Source organism: Ovis aries, chromosome 1 (genome assembly GCF_016772045.2).
Source record: "Ovis aries strain OAR_USU_Benz2616 breed Rambouillet chromosome 1, ARS-UI_Ramb_v3.0, whole genome shotgun sequence".
Classification (NCBI taxonomy): Eukaryota; Metazoa; Chordata; class Mammalia; order Artiodactyla; family Bovidae; genus Ovis; species Ovis aries.
The window spans coordinates 276,427,762-276,449,719 of record NC_056054.1 but is presented as its reverse complement, the minus strand read 5'-3'; the positions used below and the strand labels follow the sequence as shown (position 1 = coordinate 276,449,719).

The 21,958-nt window shown below is 42.4% G+C and overlaps 1 long non-coding RNA gene across 1 annotated transcript; it reads left to right on the top strand.

Annotated features, from left to right (window-relative positions):
* Positions 1-6,129: 6,129 nt before the first annotated feature.
* On the top strand, positions 6,130-21,415 carry LOC132658646 (uncharacterized). The gene is made up of 2 exons (XR_009598538.1): positions 6,130-6,420; positions 16,571-21,415. It is a non-coding gene; the product is annotated as an uncharacterized LOC132658646 (long non-coding RNA).
* The last annotated feature ends 543 nt before the right edge of the window (positions 21,416-21,958 follow it).

Here is a 21,958-nt window from a genome sequence, read left to right as displayed (position 1 = left end):
AATATGGTTTTTGTTTTAGCCACTGTGAGACTGCTTCTTTGTGCTGCTTCTGTCTGCCCTCTGATGGGGGAGGCTGAGAGGCTTTGTGAGCTTCTTGATGGGAGGGACTGGTGAGGAAACTGGGTCTTGCCCTTGTGGGCAGGGCCTTGCCCAGTTCCGTTCATTTCAGTTCAGTTCAGTCTCTCAGTCGTGTCCGACTCTTCGCGACCCCATGAATCGCAGCACGCCAGGCCCCCCTGTCCATCACCATCTCCCGGAGTTCACTCAGACTCACGTCCATCGAGTCCGAGATGCCATCCAGCCAGCTCATCCTTGGTCGTCCCCTTCTCCTCCTGCCCCCAATCCCTCCCAGCATCAGAGTCTTTTCCAATGAGTCAACTCTTCGCATGAGGTGGCCAAACTACTGGAGTTTCAGCTTTAGCATCAGTCCTTCCAAAGAAATCCCAGAGCTGATCTCCTTCAGAATGGACTGGCCAGATCTCCTTGCAGTCCAAGGGACCCTCAAGAGTCTTCTCCAACACCACAGTTCAAAACGCATCAATTCTTTGGCGCTCAGCCTTCTTCACAGTCCAACTCTCACATCCATACATGACCACTGGAAAAACCAGCCTTGACTAGACGGACCTGAGTCGGCAAAGTAATGTCTCTGCTTTTGAATATACTATCTAGGTTGGTCATAACTTTTCTTCCAAGGAATAAGCATCTTTTAATTTCATGGCTGAAGTCACCATCTGCAGTGATTTTGGAGCCCCCCCAAAATAAAGTCTGACACGGTTTCCACTGTTTCCCTATCTATTTCCCATGAAGTGATGGGACCAGATGCCATGATCTTCTTTTTCTGAATGTTGAGCTTTAAGCCAACTTTTTCACTCTCCTCTTTCACTTTCATCAAGAGGCTTTTTAGTTCCTCTTCACTTTCTGCCATAAGGGTGGTGTCATCTGCATATCTGAGGTTATTGATATTTCTCCCGGCAATCTTGATTCCAGCTTGTGTTTCTTCCAGTCCAGCGTTTCTCATGAGGTGCTCTGCATAGAAGTTAAATAAGCAGGGTGACAATATACAGCCTTGATGTACTCCTTTTCCTATTTGGAACCAGTCTGTTGTTCCATGTCCACTTCTAACTGTTGCTTCCTGACCTGCATATAGGTTTCTCAAGAGGCAGGTCAGGTGGTCTGGTATTCCCATCTCTCTCAGAATTTCCCACAGTTTCTTGTGATCCACAGAGTCAAAGGCTTTGGCATAGTCAATAAAGCAGAAATAGATGTTTTTCTGGAACTCTCTTGCTTTTTCCATGATCCAGCCAATGTTGGAAATTTGATCTCTGGTTCCTCTGCCCTTTCTAAAACAAGCTTGAACATCAGGGAGTTCACACTTCATGTATTGCTGAAGTCTGGCTTGGAGAATTTTGAGCATTGCTTTACTAGCATGTGAGATGAGCACAATTGTGTGGTAGTTTGAGCATTCCTTGGCATTGCCTTTCTTTGGAATTAGAATGAAAACTGACCTTTTCCAGTCCTATGGCCACTGCTGAGTTTTCCAAACTTGCTGGCATATTGAGTGCAGCACTTTCACAGCATCATCTTTCAGGATTTGAAACAGCTCAACTGGAATTCCATCACCTCCACTAGCTTTGTTCGTAGTGATGCTTTCTAAGGCCCACTTGACTTCACATTCCAGGATGTCTGGCTCTAGGTGAGTGATCACAACATCGTGATTATCTTGGTCGTGAAGATCTTTTTTGTACAGTTCTTCCGTGTATTCTTGCCACCTCTTCTTAATACCTTCTGCTTCTGTTGGGTCCAGACCATTTCTGTCCTTTATTGAGCCCACCTTTGCATCAAATGTTCCCTTGGTATCTCTAATTTTCTTGAAGAGATCTCTAGTCTTTCCCATTCTGTTCTTTTCCTCTATTTCTTTGCATTGATCGCTGAAGAAGGCTTTCTTATCTCTTCTTGCTATTCTTTGGAACTCTGCATTCAGATGCTTACATCTTTTCTTTTCTCCTTTGCTTTTCGCCTCTCTTCTTTTCACAGCTATTTGTAAGGCCTCCCCAGACAGCCATTTTGCTTTTTTGCATTTCTTTTCCATGGGGATGGTCTTGATCCCTGTCTCCTGTACAATGTCATGAACCTCATTCCATAGTTCATCAGGCACTCTGTCTATCAGATCTAGACCCTTAAATCTATTTCTCACTTCCACTGTATAATCATAAGGGATTTGATTTAGGTCATACCTGAATGGTCTAGCAGTTTTCCCTCTGTTCTTCAATTTAAGTCTGAATTTGGCAATAAGGAGTTCATGATCTGAGCCACAGTCAGCTCCCAGTCTTATTTTTGTTGACTGTATAGAGCTTCTCCATCTTTGACTGCAAAGAATATAAGCAATGTGATTTCAGTGTTGACCATCTGGTGATGTCCATGTGTAGAGTCTTCTCTTGTGTTGTTGGAAGAGGGTGTTTGCTATGACCAGTGCATTTTCTTGGCAAAACTCTATTAGTCTTTGCCCTGCTTCATTCTGCATTCCAAGGCCAAATTTGCCTGTTACTCCAGGTGTTTCTTGACTTCCTACTTTTGCATTCCAGTCCCCTATAATGAAAAGGACATCTTTTTGGGGTGTTAGTTCTAAAAGATCTTGTAGGTCTTTATAAAACCATTCAACTTCACCTTCTTCAGCATTACTGGCTGGGGCATAGACTTGGATAACTATGATATTGAATGGTTTGCCTTGGAGGCAAACAGAGATCATTCTGTCATTTTTGAGATTGCATCCAAGTACTGCATTTCGGACTCTTTTGTTGACCATGATGGCTACTCCATTTCTTCTGAGGGATACCTGCCCACGGTAGTAGATGTAATGGTCATCTGAGTTAAATTCACCCATTCCAGTCCATTTTAGTTCGCTGATTCCTAGAACGTCGACGTTCACCCTTGCCATCTCTTGTTTGACCACTTCCAATTTGCCTTGATTCATGGACCTGACATTCCAGGTTCCTATGCAATATTGCTCTTTACAGCATCGGATCTTGCTTCTATCACCAGTCACATCCACAGCTGGGTATTGTTTTTGATTTGGCTCCATCCCTTCATTCTTTCTGGAGTTATTTCTCCTCTGATCTCCAGTAGCATATTGGACACCTACTGACCTGGGGAGTTCCTCTTTTGGTATCCTATCATTTTGCCTTTTCCTACTGTTCATGGGGTTCTCAAGGCAAGAATACTGAAGTGGCTTGCCATTCCCTTCTCCAGTGGACCACATTCTGTCAGACCTCTCCACCATGACCCTCCCGTCTTGGGTTGCCCCGCAGGCATGGCTTGGTTTCATTGAGTTAGTCAAGGCTGTGGTCCTAGTGTGAATAAATTGACTAGTTTTCTGTGATTATAAAGCTTTAATCCAATTTTCTGCTGATGGGTGGGATTGCACACCCTCCCTGGTAGTTGTTTGGCCTGAGGCGACCCAGCCCTGGGGTCTATTGTAGGAATTATGCTGACTTCCAAGAGACTTTACACCAAAGGGGACCTTCCAGCACCCCGGCCCTGTGTGGAGCCCCTGCCGACCCACTCCTCCGCAGGAGCCCTCCAACTCTGGCAGGTTGTTCTGGTTCAGTCTCCTGTGGGGTCACTGCTCCCCTCCTCTGGGTCTTGGTGCACACAGAAGTTGGTTTGTGCCCTCAGAAGGGGAGTCTCTGTCTCCTCGAGTCCCCTGGAAGTCCTAAAATCAAATCCCGCTGACCCTCAAGTCCATATCTGCTGGGGATTCCCAGTCCTTGTCAGATCCCAGGCTGGGAAGCCTGATGTGGGGTTCAGGCCCATCACAACAGTGGGAGAGCTCCTTTTGGGTTGCTGTCCTCCAGTCTGTGGGTCACCCCTCCGGGGAGTGAGTGGCCTGATTTTCCCACGATTGTGCCCCTTCCGCTGCTCTTACCGCAGCTTCTTTGTCTTTGTACGTGGGGTCTCTTTTTTAGGTGGGTTCCAGCATCCTCCTGTCGATCAGCCTGTTGTTCAGCAGCTGATTGCAGTTGTGCTCTCAGAGGAGATGAGCACGTGTCCTTCTGCTCCACCATCGTGAACCAGAAGCCTCTGGAAGAAAATTTATGACAAACTTAGACAAAAGTTTGTCACTTTGACATAGTCAAAGCTGTGGTTTTTCCAGTAGTCATGTACGGATGTGAGAGTTGGACCATAAAGTAGGCTGAGCACTGAAGAATTGATGCTTTTGAGCTGTGGTGTTGGAGAAGACTCTTGAGAGTCCCTTGGACTGCAAGGACATCCAACTAATCAATCCTAAAGGAAATCAACCCTGAATATTCATTGGAAGGACTGATGCTGAAGCTGAAGCTCCAATACTTTGGCCACTTGATGCGAAGAGTCAACTCATTGGAAAAGATACTGATGCTATGAAATATTGAGGGTGGGAGGAGACGTGTACAGCAGAGTATGAGATGTTTGGATAGCATCACCAACTCAATGGCCATGGGTTTGAGCAAACTCCAGGAGATAGTAAAGGACACTGAAGCCTGGTGTGCTGCAGTCCATGAGGTGGCAAAGAGTCAGACGTGACTTGGCAACTGAACAACAACAAGTAGGGGCAGTTTTATTTCTTCCTTCTAACCCAAATACCTTCTTAATTTCCTTTATTTTATTTTATTTTTTGATGGTCCAATTCAATATTGAACTGAAATTGTATGAAGAAGTATCCTTACTTTATTCCTGAGCTTTATGTGTGAGCACTGTCCAAGGCCCTTTACATGACAAACCCAATCTATATAACAACCATATAAGGTAGATACTAAGATACATTCCTATCGATACATTACTGATAATTAACCTGAGGCACAGGGAGCCCATGTTACTGGTCACAGTCAGTAGATCTCCCAACATCTCTTTCAACTCTTAAAATGCAGCTGCCGTTTTGGCCTTGACATTCACTGTTTTATCCCTACCTACCACCAGGGTGATAGCTTTAACACTCAACTCTTGATTAGGTGGTTAGACTATGCCACAACATTCTATTTGACCAAATACTTCAACTTCAGAAGTATGGAAAGGGAATAGGAGGACTGTGCAAGAGATAAAAGAACGTGAAGGAGAGAAAAGAGCTAGGAGAGGGAAGAGGGACACAGGAAGAGGAGGAGGAGGATTGGGGGGAAAGAGGAAGACTTTGCTGATAAGTGAGATTACTCAAAGGGAAACGCGTCTTCTGCATATTTCCATGTTGTGAGTAGAAAAAAAAAAAATCAGGAACCATTGTGGGAAAATGACGTCTTTTAGTGATTCTAGAAACACTGCCTATTTTTAAGTTTGGTGATTCTAATAAGTGCTCTAATTTTGGAAAAAGAAAATATTTTTTATACATAATATCAGAGGGGAGCAACCAACAGAATCAGTGCACTGGATCGGTGATTGGCAAGCTGTGACCCATGGGTCAAGTCTGTTCTGCTACCTGTATTGTAAATAAAGTTTTATTGAAACATAGCCATGCCCTTTCTTTTACATATTATCTATGGCTCCTTTTATGCTATAGCAGTAGAATTAGAATGGTTGGGAAAGAAACCACAAGGCTCCTAAGTCTAAAATATGAATATTTACTCTCTAGTCCTTTACAGACAGTATTTCTCAACCTCTGCCCTGGATCGTTAAGCTATCCCTAGGTTTGCCAAAGTAAGAATTATAGCAACTTTCTGGACAACTTGTGTGGAAACAAAATAATCACTTTAATATTTCAGAAGGGTTGGCGCACATATTAAATAGAAAACTCTTTTGTTCTCAATCCCATGTTTTGCTTGATGTGTATGAAGAACCCAGTTCTTTCCTTCTACTAATTTTCTCACTGGGCCACACAAGAGCACAGGACTGGAGATCCTGTACCCAGCTCCTCACCAGTAACGGTGCTATAAATTTAGAAAATTATTGACTAGAAATTTCACCCCTTCTTGATAAACTAAAGAAGTGTTAATATTCTTGGCAAAATTGTTTCTGCACTAATTGCCGTATCCATCTGCTCTGTGAGATTGATTAGGCTGTGAGAGCACTTGCTCTCTCCCGCAGTCCATGCTTCCTGGCCCTGCAGAAAGCTAGATCTGTCTTATATCCATCCTGGGAAGGACGTGCCACTGATAACTGTAAACTTTTCCTTTGGGGATTTGAGATGCAGTGAGCCCTGCGTTTGGACGGGTGGCTGTTTGGGAAATCATTCTGTCTAGAGAGAGCTGTGTTGAAGTACACCAACGCAACAGGGGTGCCGATGATTTCTTCTCACACAGAGAACCTTCCCTGTTTCAGAGAGGCTCCCGTGTTTCTATAGGCCTGGTGGCTGAGCACCGGATCCTGGAGAAATGTTCTACTCATCCCTGGAGAACTGAGGAGGCACAGAGGACCCTGCCCATGGCCCCCTCAAACCTCGGGCTCACAGATCCTCAGAGAGTGAGTAATGCTGTCAGTGTGTCCAAATCTGTCGAGATTGGACCCACTATTTTATTTATTTAGTGATTAAAACAAAAAAAAAAAACCTATCACAACAGCCTCTGGGTTAAACAAAAAAATGGGGGAAAACTTGAGCGTCTAACAGAACCAGCAGCAAGCTCCTGCTGCTGCAGCGCTCCTCAGGGGCCTTATCGCAACATCATGTCGTGTGTGTGCCCCAGAAGCTGGGTATATGTGCTGCAGTGTCCTACATGAGACAGGCAGCTTGATCTCACGGGTCAAGTGTGAAAAGATGCCTTTCTCTGCAAACCCACAGAGTAAATTCGAAAAGAATTTCACTCAACAAAATTTTATACTCTCTTTACTATGGGCCAGTTATTGTGAGTTTAAAATCACCATTGTCATACGTGGGAACAAGAGCAGGAGTATTCACACACTGGTCTCTCAGTGGGTACTTATGTAAAATTGACTTTTTATAGGGCCAGAGTGAATTAAGAAAAATGAAAAAAAAAACTGGAGGTGAAATTTGTAGAATGCTATATTTATACATCTTAAAGGACTGTATCAAAGAATTGATGCTTTTGAACTGTGGTGTTGGAGAAGACTCTTGAGAGTCCCTTGGACTGCAGGGAGATTCAACCAGTCCATCCTAAAGGAAATCAGTCCTGAATATTCATTGGAAGGACTGAGGCTGAAGCTGAAGCTCCAATACTTTGGCCACCTGATGGGAAGAGCTGACTCATTGGAAAAGACCCTGATGCTGGGGAAGATTGAAGGCAGAGGAGAAGGGGATGACAGAGGATGAGATGGTTGGATGGCATCACCCACTCAATGGACGTGAGTTTGAGTAAGCTCTGGGAGTTGGTGATGGACAGGGAAGCCTGGTGTGCTGCAGTCCATAGGGTCACAAAGAGTCAGACGCGACTGAACTGAGCTAAAAGGACTACAACTTCTGAGACATTTTGTTTCTTCCTTGGTTGTGACAAATTATGAGTGGATGCTTTTGTTTTATGCTGTCTTTGATTTTAAGCAATCTTATTGAGGCCACCTTTAAAAATCTTTGATTTCATTTTGTTTTACAGATCCATGAAATCTAGAACCTAGGAACCCTTGAATTTAATCGGAAATTCTCAAATCTTTTGGTCTCAGGAATTCTTCATACTTGTAAAGGTTATTGAGACTTCCACTTTCACAAAAATAGAATAGACCTACTTTATCTTGTTCCTCTTACTAAGTACAACTAAAACCCCTGGAAATTATGTATAAAACAAACACTGGAAAACTCCACAAACCAGCAAGAAGGCAGACCAGCCAGGGACCCCAGGACCCAAGGAACAGCATACTGCTAAGTTCCTTGAGTTTCTTTTCTGCCTCATATACCACGAACTTGGAGCTGAAGAAGCCAGCAGCCCAGAAATGCCAATGGACACAAGGAAAAGAACCCCCCCCGCCCCAACCTACTTTCACTGGAAGAAAAGAAGAGAAAAAGAAAATGGGTGGGCTAGCAAGACAGAAAAGTTTTAGGTAACAACCACCCTACTCCAGCCATACACCACAGGAAACACTGTGCCCTGCCCCTGCCCAGGCCAGCAAAGCTGAGAGAAGAGCCTAGATTTCCACTCTCAAAAGACCGCAACAAGATGCCCCAGCCTCCCCAGAGGGCTGGTGTCAGAGAAGGTCAAGAGGACAATCAAGAATTTTATCACTGCCCAGTGATGACACAACCAACCCATTCCCCAAAATGGCACCACAGAGGCCCCTTGAGGACCAATAACAAGGTCCCCCTACTTCTCTCAGCTGGGGGGACATCCCTGACATCCCACCAGGGAGCTGGACATCCCACTCCTCAATGCAAAGAACGCCTCCAGGCTGTCTTACTGCACTCTCTATTTAATGTTCTACCTGTCATGTTTTCTTTCTATGAAGCTACATTTTAAAATCTGTCTGACAAATACATACTGAACAGTTCCTATTTTATTTTGGATTCCCCTGAGAGCAGACACTAGGACGTAGTTTCTAGCAGAAGAAGAGTTCTAGGAGAAGAGTTGAGGAGCCATCAAAGTGAGACATGAAAGGGGAAAAACCCAGTGAAGTGAGTGTTAACCAGCGGATTACAAGGAAAGCAACCAGGGCTGAGTCCCATTAGAGGCTCAGAGGAGCCATGAAGAATGAAGTGCAGGATTGCCCGCCTGGGGCTGGGGAGGCTGAGGCAGTTGTCCACTGATTCCTGCCTCTCACCAGTGCCAAGTTGGTTTTGGGTCTGTTCAATCTCCTTCACTATTTTATAACATAATTTTATTGGCAAAGTGTTTTCAAACTTAACAAGAAATCCAAGGACAACTACTGCATGAGTGGGGTAGAATAAGCTAACTGAGCATATTCCAGAGAACTGCTTACCTGGGAGCAGTAGTAAGCCACATATTGGTTATAGCCATGGCTTTTGTGACGTTACCCAGAGAGGAATGCCCTGGATGCTTTCAGGAGAGTCATTCATAGTAAAATTCCAGAGCAATGGATTGGGATGCTCAAGCCCTTGAACAGAGGTTCTCTAACAGGGAAATTATGGTACAGTAGAGAAAGTTGTTTTTTTTTTTTTTTTTCCATGCTGAGAACTCCATATTAGGAGGCTGCTACTGCTAAGTTGCTTCAGTCGTGTTCAACTCTGTGCGACCCCATAGGCGGCAGCCCACCAGTCTCCCCCGTCCCTGGGATTCTCCAGGCAAGAACACTGGAGTGGGTTGCCATTTCCTTCTCCAATGCATGAAAGTGAAAAGTGAAAGGGAAGTCGCTCAGTCATGTCCAACTCTTAGCAACCCCATGGACTGCAGCCTACCAGGCTCCTCCATCCATGGGATTTTCCAGGCAAGAGTACTGGAGTGGGGTGCCATTGCCTTCTCCAATATTAGGAGGCTACTCGTTTGCATATTAAAGCCCCAACACTGTGCATTATCATGCCTTCCAGGACACCTTATGACTTGTGAAAAATAAACCATGAATAGACAAGCCTGCAATGAGGAAAATACTACTCTAGAGAAAAATTTCTCCCTAGGACATCCTTCCCAAACTTCTATTTCTGAAACTGTTTCATGATTGTTTTAGAAATTTTATCCAATCATGAAGTTTCCCTTCCTATTGGCTGAAATGAATGAGGTAAGAGTAGGGTGGAATGGGAAATTCTATTCATAAACTGAAGTACGTTATCCACATGACTCCCCAAACAATAAGCTTCTAATATTTGAAATATTTCTTTCAAAATTTCCAACTGATTATAAGTATGCAAAACAAGTCGATGTTCGTTATGAAGATGCTGGGAGAGCATCTTGACCAGTGGTATTGAGGCAACATATTGACCTGATTTTAATCTATCCAGTAAGCATTTCTATATTTAGAACTTTTGTTTCACTGGAATAGCAGTTGCTGATTAGATGACCAGTCAAAAATCCAAGGGTAGTTAAATTTGAGAAAATCAAATTTATACAAAGTATATGTTCAGACATAATGCAATTAAACTAGAAATCAGTAGCAGAAAGATAATAGGAAAAACTCCAAAAACTAACAAAGTAAACAACATACTTCTAAATAATCCATGGGTCGATGAAGGAGTATCAAAAGATAATAGAAAATATTATGAAGTGAACAAAAACTCATATACAACATATCAAAACTTGTAGAAGCAGCTAAAGCAATGCTTAGAAGGAAATTTAGAGCATGAATGCTTATAATATAAAAGAGAGAAAGCCTTAGAGAAATAGCTTGAGTTACCTCCTTTAGAAATGAAATAGAGAAGAGAAAATAAACCCAGCTGAGTGGAAGAAAGAAAATAATATGAAGCAGAACTCAAAACAGAAAAGCAATAGACAAAGCCAAAAATTGATTCTTTGAAAATATCAGTAAAAAAAAAAAAAAATTTAAGTCTAGCAAAATGGCAAAAAAAGAAGAAGACACAAATTACCCACATCAGGAATAAAGGAGATGATATCACCACAGATGGAGAAGGTAAAAGATAATAAGGAAATGCTATGAACACCTCTGTGTACATAAATTCTGCAATCGAAATGGACCAATACCTCAAAACTGGCAAACTGCTAAAGCCTCCCCCCACATAATGAAATAGATAACCTAAATAGCTCTATAATTATTTTTAAAAATAAGTTCCAAGTTTAAAAAAATATAGATCCCATGATTTCACTGATAAATCCTGCTAAGTATTTAAGGAAGAAATGACACTAAATTTACACAAACACTTCCACAAAATAGAAAAGGGAGAGAGACTTCTCAATTCACAAGGCTAGCATTATCTCATAAAAACCAGGGCATTACCAAAGACTGCACACCAATATTTCCCAAGAACACAGACAAAAAAAGCCCTCAAAAATACCAAATTGAGTCCAGTACTATGTAGAAAGAACAATGCATCATGAACAAGCAGAGTTATCCAGAGGCTCCAGCACTGCCTCAGTAAGTGGGGTCAACCTGTGCAACTCACCGCAGTAACACTGTAAGGGGGAAACCTGCTCGATACTCTCAACATGCAGAAAAATTTGAAAATATCCTGCTCTTAACAAACTATGAGTAGAAAGTAATTTCCTCGATTTGATAAAGGGCATCTGCAAAAAATATATGTAAAACTAACATCATTCTAATACTGAAAGGATGAATGATTTCCCCTCCTATCAGGAAAAGACAAGGATATCCTTTCTTACCACCCCTAATTTTTGTAATAAGGCAAGAAAAAGAAATTTAGAGAGAGAGAGAGAGAGATTATACTCTTCCTGCTTGCAAATAACATGATTTTAATTTTTAACATGATAATTCCAAGGAACCTACCAAAAAACGTCTAGAAACATTAAGTGAGGCTAGGAAGGCCACAGGAACTAAAGTCAACAGCTAAAAATCAATCCAGTTTCTATAGACAAGCAATGCAACATTGGAAAGAGAAATTTGAGAGCAAGATTATTGACAACAGTGTTGAACAGATGAGGTCATCTGGAACTTTCTCCTGGCCAGTACAATCAGACGCAGTCTGAACAGAAGACGTGCCTGGGAAAAACTTCTGCTTCACTTCCCTTTTCCTTTATTCAGACAGTCCTATTCTTGTTGTTTGAAGGCAGACACCTTTGAGGGAGCTGAGAAAGCTTGGTGAATAATGTAAAGCAGGAGAAACAAAGATTTAGAGAAACTTCTGTGGTTTTTAAAAATCTGCTACCTAATGGTCTTGCTGTCTCACTCCTAGATATTTATGCAAGAGAAATGAAAGCATGTATCCACATATAGACCTGTGCACAAACGTTCATAGCTATTTATTCCTAATAGTGCTAAGCTCTAAAAAACCTAACTGGCTGTCAGTTGGTGAATGGATAAGAAAAAAAAAAAAAAAATTGTGGCATAGCCACAATATATACTGTGGAATAGTACTTAGAAAGAAGAAATGGATTATATTTTACAGTGTGAATGAATTGCAAAAACATAATACTGAATGAAAGAAGTCCCACATGAAGTTTGGTTCCATTTATTTATGTCAACAATAGGAAAAATCAACCTACAGCGACAGAAAGCAGGTTAGTGGTTACCTGAGGCAGTGGTTTCAGGGTATTGAGTATAATGGGTCATGAGAGGTGAGGGGGAAGCCAAAAGGTAAATAAATCTGTCAAATCTCATTGAAATTGGTCTACTTCAAGTAGGTGCTTTTTAATTTTGGTAAATGATTTATCACCCTTCATGAGTCACAGCCTTGTCATGGTGAAGGAGCTTGCAAACTCAATAAAGCTATGAGCCATGCCACGCAGGGCCATCCAAGACAGGTTATAGCGAGAGTTCTGACAAAACGTGGTCCATCGGAGGAGGAAATGGCAACATACTGCAGTATTCTTGCTGCAAGAACACCATGAAGAGTATGAAAGGGCTAAAAGATAGGACACCAGAAGATGAGCCCCCAGATCAGAATGTGTCCTCTATGCTGCTGGGGAAGCGTAGAGGGCAATTACTAATAGCTCCAGAAAGAATGACGCAGCTAGGCCAAAGAGGAAATGACAGGCAGTAGTGGGTGTATTGGTGGTGAAAGTAAAGTCTGATGCGGTAAAGAATAAAATTGCACAGGAACCTGGAATGTTAGGTCCATGAATCAAGTTAAATTGGACAGAGTCAAGCAGGAAATCACAAGATTGAACACTGACCTCTTAAGAATCCGTGAACTAAAATGGATGGGAATGGTTGAATTTAGTTCAGACAGTCCAACCATTATACTACTAATGTGGACAAGAATGGGAAGCAATGGCATGGTCCTCATAGTCAACAAAAGGGTCTGAAATGCAGTACTCAGATGCCATCTCAAACATGACAGAATGATCTCAGTTCATTTCTAAGACAAGCCATTCAAATCTGGAAAACTCAGCAGTGGCCACAAGACTGGAAAAGGTCCGTTTTCATTCCAATCCCAAAGAAGGGCAATGCTAAAGAATGCTCAAAGTGCTGTACAATTGCACTCATCTCACACGCTAGCAAGGATATGCTCAAAATCCTTCAAGCGGGAAAACCGCTAGACCATTCAGGTATGACCTAAATCAAACCCCTTGTGATTATACAGTGGAAGTGAGAAATAGATTTAAGGGTCTAGATCTGATAGATAGAGTGCCTGATGAACTATGGAATGAGGTTCGTAACATTGTACTGGAGACAGGGATCAAGACCATCCCCATGGAAAAGAAATGCAAAAAAGCAAAATGGCTGTCTGGGGAGGCCTTACAAATAGCTGTGAAAAGAAGAGAGGCAAAAAACAAAGGAGAAAAGGAAAGATATAAGCATCTGAATGCAGAGTTCCAAAGAACAGCAAGAAGAGATAAGAAAGCCTTCTTCACTGATCAATGCAAAGAAATAGAGGAAAAGAACAGAATGGGAAAGACTAGAGATCTCTTCAAGAAAATTAGAGATACCAAGGGATCATTTCATGCAAAGGTGGGCTCAATAAAGGACAGAAATGGTCTGGACCTAACAGAAGCAGAAGATATTAAGAAGAGGTGGCAAGAATACACAGAAGAACTGTGCAAAAAAGATCTTCACGACCCAGATAATCATGATGATGTGATCACTAATCTAGAGCCAGACATCCTGGAATGTGAAGTCAAGTGGGCCTTAGGAAGCATCACTATGAACAAAGCTAGTGGAGGTGACAGAATTCCAGTTGAGCTGTTTCAAATCCTGAAAAATGATGCTGTGAAAGTGCTGCACTCAATATGCCAGCATATTTGGGAAACTCAGCAGTGGTCACAGGACTGGAAAAGGTCAGTTTTCATTCCAATCCCAAAGAAAGGCAATGCCAAAGAATGCTCAAACTACCACACAATTGCACTCATCTCACATGCTAGTAAAGTAATGCTCAAAATTCTCCAAGCCAGGCTTCAGCAATACATGAACTGTGAACTCCCTGATGTTCAAGCTGGTTTTAGAAAAGGCAGAGGAACCAGAGATCAAATTGCCAACATCTGCTGGATCATGGAAAGAGCAAGAGAGTTCCAGAAAAACATCTATTTCTGCTTTATTGACTATGCCAAAGCCTTTGACTGTGTGGATCACAAGAAACTGTGGGAAATTCTGAGAGAGATGGGAATACAGACCACCTGACCTGCCTCTTGAGAAACCTATATGCAGGTCAGGAAGCAACAGTTAGAACTGGACATGGAACAACAGACTGGTTCCAAATAGGAAAAGGAGTACGTCAAGGCTGTATATTGTCACCCTGCTTATTTAACTTCTATGCAGAGTACATCATGAGAAACGCTGGACTGGAAGAAACACAGCTGGAATCAAGATTGTCAGGAGAAATATCAATAACCTCAGATATGCAGATGACACCACCCTTATGGCAGAAAGTGAAGAGGAACTAAAAAGCCTCTTGATGAAAGTGAAAGAGGAGAGCGAAAAAGTTGGCTTTAAGCTCAACATTCAGAAAATGAAGATCATGGGATCCAGTCCCATCACTTCATGGGAAATAGATGGGAAACAGTAGAAACCGTGTCAGACTTTATTTTCTTGGGCTCCCAAATCACTGCAGATGGTGACTGCAGCCATGAAATTAAAAGACGCTTACTCCTTGGAAGAAAGTTATGACCAACCTAGACATATATTCAAAAGCAGAGATATTACTTTGCCAACTAAGGTCCATGTAGTCAAGGCTATGGTTTTCCAGTGGTCATGTACGGATGTGAGCTGGGCTGTGAAGAAGGCTGAGCACCAAAGAATTGATGCTTTTGAACTGTGGTGTTGGAGAAGACTCTTGAGAGTCCCTTGGACTGCAAGGAGATCCAACCAGTCCATTCTGAAGGAGATCAGCCCTGACATTTCTTTGGAAGGAATGATGCTAAAGCTGAAGCTCCAGTAGTTTGGCCACCTCATGCAAAGAGTTGACTCACTGGAAAAGACTCTGATGCTTGGAGGGATTGAGGGCAGGAGGAGAAGGGGACGACTGAGGATGAGATGGCTGGATGGCATCACGGACTCGATGGACATGAGTCTGAGTGAACTCTGGGAGTTGGTGTTGGACAGGGAGGCCTGGCGTGCTGCAATTCATGGGGTCACAAAGAGTCGGACATGACTGAGCGACTGAACTGAACTGAGGCTTCAACAGTATGTGAACTGAGAACTTCCAGATGTACAAGCTGGGTTTAGAAAAGGCAGATGAACCAGAGATCAAATTGCCAACATCCGTTGGATCATGGAAAAAGCAAGAGAATTCCAAAGAAAATATCTACTGCTTCATTGATGAGGCTAAAGCCTGTGACTGTGTGGATCACAACAAACTGTGGAAAATTCTGGAAGAGATGGGAGTACCAGACCTCCTGAGCTGCCTCCTGAGAAAGCTATATGCAGGTTAGGAAGCAAGTTAGAACTGGACATGTAATAACAGACTGGTTCCAAATTGGGAAAGAAGTACATCAAGGCTGTATATTGTCACCCTGCTTATTTAACTTATATGCAGAGTATGTCATGAGAAATGCTGGGCTGGAAGAAGCACAAGCTGAAAGCAAGATTGCCGGGAGAAATATCAACAACCTCAAATATGCATCTGATACTGTCCTAATGGCAGAAAGTGAAGAGGAACTAAGGAACCTCTTGATGAAGGTATAGAGGAGAGTGAAAAAGCTGGCTTCAAACTCAACATTCAAAAAACTAAGGTCATGGCATCTGATCTCATCATTTCATGGCAAATAGATGGGGAAACAGTGGAAACAGTGAGAGATTTCCGCCCCCTCCCCTTGGGCTCAAAATCACTACAGACTGTAACTGCAGCCATGAAATTAAAAGATGCTTTCTCTTTGGAAGAAAGCTCTAACAAACATAGTCAGTGTAATAAAAGGCAGAGATATCACTTGGCTGACAAAATTCTGTATAGCCAAAGCTATGGTTTTTCCAGTAGTGATGTATGGATGTGAGAGTTGGACCATAAAGAAGGCTGAGTGTCAAAGAACTGATGCTTTCAAATTAGGGTGTTGGAGAAATTTTGAGAGTCCCTGAGACAGCAAGGAGATCAAACCAGTTAATCCTAGAGAAAATCAACCCTAAAATCATTGAAAGAACTGATGCTGCAGTTGAAGCTCCAATAGTCTGGCCACTTGATGTGTAATGCAGACATGCCGAAGAAGACTGTGATGCTGGGAAAGAATGAGGACAATAAGAAGGGGCAGCAAAGGATGAGATGGTCAGATAGCATCACTGACTCAAGGGACATGAATCTGAGCAAACTCCTGGAGATAGTGGAGGACAGGGGAGCCTGGCATGCTGCAGGCCATGGGACTGCAGAGAGTGTGACGTAACTTAGCGAGTTGCATCTCATTCAGTTCAGTCACTCAGTCATGTCCGACTCTTTGCAACCCCACGTATCTCATTATGACTGATTGAAAAGCAGAGGAACAACCATTTTTCTTTACTATCTCATACTTACCTTCCCTGGAGAAGGAAATGGTATTTCCCACCCGACTCCAGTATTATTGCGTGGAGAATGCTGTGGACAGAGGAGCCTGGCGGGCTACAGTCCAAGGGGTCAAGAGAGTCGGACACAACTGAGCAACTATCACTCACTCACGTTGACCTTAGAATTTTCTTTGTTTCCTTCCTTCTGTCTTTCACTCTTCTCTCTCCTCCACTTTCTCTTTTTCAGCCCTCACATCCTGGCACTAAGGAAAGCAGTGCTCTGGTCAGTATCCTGGAATACGAGAAGGGTCTGAGTGCACGCTGCAACTATTCGGAGTGAGCAGCGCTGAAAACACATGCAGCCAACCAGCTGAAGGCGCCAGTCATGTGCATGTATTTCTAAAACAAGCTCGAGTTCAGCATTAAACTAGTGGAGAGGCTCCCTGCAGCAGCCCGGCTGGCAGAAGACAAAGCTCTTAGTGTCCCAAGGCTGCAGGGGAAGAGACATGAAATGGAGACAGAGGTAATTATTGCCAACGGCAGCTATGCTGACTGAACCATTGTCATAGAAAAAACTAAGAAAGACAGCGCTTCCTCTTAATATCAGGTTCAGCCTCACCAGGTGAAAGGGAGTGAGAGGGGGACTTCCTCTCCTGGGACTGTAAGGCCCTGCGCCAGCGTTAGTCACTCTCAGTGTCCGACTCTTTGCGACCCCGTGAACTGTAGCCCGCCAGCCTCCTCTGTCCATGGAACTCTCCGGACAATAATACGGGAGAGGGTAGCCAGTCCCTTCTCCAGGGGATCTTCCAGATCCAGGATGGAACCCGGATCTCCCACATTGCAGGCAGATTCTTTACCATCTGAGCCACCAGGGAGTAAGTATGACCTTTTGTTTGTTTAGCTTTTTTAAAAATTTACTATTTTTTAAAAATTGGAGGATAGTTGCTTTACATGTTGTGTTGGTTTCTTCCATACAACAACGCGAATCAGTCAGAACTGAATATATATACGCCCCCTTCCTCTTGAGCCCCCCTTCCAGCCCTCCTCTCGTCCCACCCTGCTAAACCATCACAGAGTGCCAGGCTGGGCTCCCTGGCACACAGCAGCTTCGCTAGCTGTCTGTTTTACACAGAGTACTGTATACAGCGCTTCTTTCTCCATTCATCCCACACTCCTTCCCCCAGCTCTGTCCACATGTCCTTTCTCTCGGTCTGTCTTTCCATTCCTTCCCTGCAAATAGGTTCATCAGTACCTATTTTCTCGATTCCATATATATATATATATATATACATTAATGTATTTTTCTCTTTCTGACCTGGGCTTCCCTGGTGGCTCAGAGGTTAAAGCATCTGCCTCCAATGCGGGAAACCCGGGTTCAATCCCTGGGTCGGGAAGATCCTGTAGAGAAGGAAATGACAACCCACTCCAGCATTCTTGCCTGGCGAATCCCATGGACAGAGGAGCTTGCTAGGCTACAGTCCACGGGGTCACAAAGAGTCGGACACGACTGAGCGACTTCACTCAGTCTGTATAACAGGCTCTAAGTTCATCCACCTCACTCCAACTGGTTCCCATGTGCTCCTTTTTGCGGTGAGTAATATTCCATTGTGTAGACACACTGCAGCTCCTCTGTCCATTCATCTGTTGATGGATGTCTAGGTTACTCTCGTGTTCTGGCTGTTGTAAACGACGCTGTAATGAACATTGGGGTGCATGTGTCTTTTTGAATTGTGGTTTTCTCAGGGCACCTGCCCAGTGGTGGGATTGCTGGGTCATATGTAGTTTTATTCCTTGTTTTTAAAGAAATCTCCATATCATTCTTGCAGCAGCTGTGTCAATTTACATTGCCACCAACTGTGCGAGCATATTCCCTTTTCTCTACGTCTTCTCCAGCATTTATTGTTTGCAGATTTTTTTGATGATGGCCATTCTGGCTGGTGTGAGCTGATACCTCATTGTAGTTTTGATTTGCATTTCTCTAATAATAAGCAATGTTGAGCATCTTTTCATGTGTTTATTTGCTCTCTGTATTTCTTCTTTGGAGAAATGTCTGTTTAGGTCTTCTGCCACCTAATTTCTTTCCTAATGTGAATTTTATTTGGATCAGTAATAATTATTCCTTGAGAGAGGAGAGCCTCTGCTTGAGTCATTGGGATAATACTCTTCCTTTATTTATTTTTAAACTGTAAATAGCACAACTCTTCCACAGGACAAGCCATGAAACAGCTAAAACGTCAAAGAAATGGCTTGGCATCAATGAAAACAGAATTTAACTAAGATAAACTTTTCCCAAATTTTGTTTGAAGGGGCAATCTAATCCCTATCTGTCCATCTCAAATTCACTAAGCAGAGAGAAACCAGGAAGATCGTATCAGCACATCTAGGCGAGTGCACAAATCAATTTGGCCTTGGCAGACAGGACTAGTGAATATGGGTCATGATGATAAGGTCAGGAGTGTTCTTTTCTAGTTCAGTGGACAAGGCCACACAGTGGTTGAACAGTTTGGCCAAACATCTCAAGGAAGTTGGCACAAGTGTAAGGGATACATACGTGTATGTGTGTGTGTGTGTAATGGTTTTCTGTTGCCATAGGCTAGTGACTATTTCTTAAGGCAAGAGACACCGAAAGTTTGAAATGTCCATTTATTATAGCCAAAGTCTGAAAATCAAAGAACCATCTAAAACCTGGAAGAATGACACTCTTTCCTAGACAAAGAGGGAAAATTTCACTTCTATGTAAAAAATTACTTTTTAATTATAAAAGCATATTGACAAATAAGTTGTTTTGAGTGATAAAAGCCTGATGGTATCATTCTAACAGGACTGTTTTCAATTTTGTGCGTTTCCTCACAGTTGGCCCATAAGAATGAAGATTTCTTTCCTTTATTAAAGAATTAGCTTGCTTATAATTTTATTTTATGACTTTGTCATTTAGCAATAATTTTCATGAAGCTTAGAAATATTATTTTTATTTATTTTAAAAAAATTTATTGGAGTATAGTTGGTTTACAAAGTTGTTATTAGTTTCTGTTGTATAGCAAAATGAATCAGCCACAGGTATACACATATCCCCTCTTTTTTTGGATTTCCTTCCCATTTAGGTCACCACAGAGCTCTGAGCAGAGTTCCCTGTGCTATGCAGTAGGTACTCAATAGTTATCTATTTTTTACATAGCATCAGTAGTGTATACACGTAAATCCCAGTCTCTATTATTTTAAAAGATTTTCTTATAAAGTAGGCACATGGATCATTTAATCGAACCTTTTCTAAAGTGCTTTATCTGGATTTTAATAGGGGGTAACTTGAAAAAGATTTCCATGATTAAATAAATGGGCTGACTTGTGATAATGGCCACATAGACTTGAGAAATGGCTGCTGATATGATACATTTTTAAACCTATTTGGATTATAGACCCCTCTTGAAAAGCAGCATCTCATAGGATTTGTGTTTCCCATTACTCATTCTTGACAAAACATTATTTAAATCAATGTCTCTATCAGGAAATTGAGGCCCAGTGATGTTAATTAAGACTCAGCATTACACAGTTAATTTATAATAACCAGAATTTCTAGAGAAGTTTCCAGAAACAAAACTTCAACCAGAATCTCCTTGTCTATTTTGGCTGAAATATTCCTACACCGCCACCAAAAATTCTCAGTTGACAATTTCACGACTATATTCTGTATCATAATGTCCCTCCATTGGGTCATTGGTATAAATGGAACGTCTCCTTTTCACCCTAGAATAAAACCAGATATTGTAGCTTGGGAGATGAAAGAGTGCCCTGGGGCCCAGAATCTAGTGAGGGCTTAAGAAAACCAATGCCTGAGTACTCACAGATCTGAGCAAGTTGTTCATAAGTCCTGCATATTGGGAAACAAAAGAATGCCGTTGAGAAATTACACCAGGAAATTTTTGAGCAAAAGGCTTCATTTTTCGCTGTTATTTCTAAATGTCCTAAAATAAAACTATTAAAAATTTCTCCACTAGGCCATAATTCACAAGGAAAGAGACTGTCTTGGTAAAAGAACAGGTTTTTCTTCATCCTGGAATGCTTTAATTTTGATTCTGAAATTCTACAACATACCCGGTCTGCTTGCCAGAATTGATTGATGAAATCCCACTGTATTGTGAAAGAATGTATTCTTGGCATCACATAGAGTTCTTTATTAAGCATTCTATTAGCTCACATACTAAAGTTATTTGAGGGCTACTCTATTAGCAATATCTTAGTTCAAAGCACTGTTCCCTAAATCATATGGTTACGGTTATTCCTGCTTATAAAAATAAAAAAAGAAAAGAAAAAAGCAAGCCTCCCACACTCATTCTCAGGATGGCAACTGACATTCCCAAAGTACATTTGTGTTGCTTTATGCTAAGAGTGTATCCCTTTGTAATGCTGACAAAATCAAAACCTGTTCTGTTTGCAGAGACAAATGAATTTTCAAGAATCCAAAGTTCTTGTTCTTTCCCTGTCTGCCCAGAGTGGAACCTTCTTCCATTTTCAAAATCTCCTCTGAGTATTTCTGGGAGTCCCCAGAGGGCGTGAACTTCACCTGGCAGGTACTGGTACCCCAGGGGTTTATAGCAGGATTTGGTCTCATTTGCTGCTGTCAATATTTTGCCGTAATACTCATGTCGGTGCTGAAAAACCGGGTAGCACAGAGACAGCTGTGTCCCAAATAGCCACTCTGAAACGCCATTCCCACAGAGGCCAGTGGAGAGGACGGTGACAGCGTCTGCCTCGCGTGCCCCCAGAGCTAGCGGCCTCTGATGTGTAGTGGCAGGCCACGCGAAGGAAGAGAGAATGACTCCTACCCTAACTCCACGCCACGACAGTCACGAGCGCCCGAAGGAGAGGGGCTTCTGCCCAGAGCTTCACCAAGTCCCTCGTGAAAGCACAGGTAGGTCTGCCTGTAGCCCTCGGCCGTTTCACCTGACTCACTCACTCCCAGCTCCGAGAGCCAGGTGCTTCTTGAAAGCGTCATCACTTCTTCCCGAGCACTGTCTCTCTGCATTTCTTGGAGTCCATCATCAACCAAATCCTTCCCAACTAGTCACTAAATAAAGATCTTTGTGAATTTCAGCGAGACTCCTGGTGCCTTAGCGGTGAATGTTGTTCTCAGAGTTTGCCACCTAGATTCCAAGTCAAATCAGAAAAATACCCTTTACACTCATTAAAAAGCATCAGTCCTTGGAGGGATACGTGTGCACATTGGTGTATGTATAAAAAGACTTGCATCAGTGGGGAGAGTGTGGAGCGGTGGGAAGGCTGGGATGAAGCCATCTGGAGCATTTATACTGAAATAGCTATTTCTTGGAGATTTAATGAAAGCATTGCCTGTTGACAACATACACTGTTCTATCTCTACTGAGAAATGACTTCCTTCTTAACTCCACATAGAAAAAAAATGTATCAGTATCTTTTAATTTTGTTTAAATGATAGGAATTTAAGACATAAAATAATTCCTTCAGACTTAGGGCCATGAAAATTTGACCTTTGATATTTTCAGTTTTAAAACAATGAATTCTAAAAAACAAGAAACATGGATTGACAGGTATGGTCAGTGGAAAGCTTGAATGATGCTGACCAAATTCTATTCCAAAAAGTTCCTTTAAATATGATGCAATC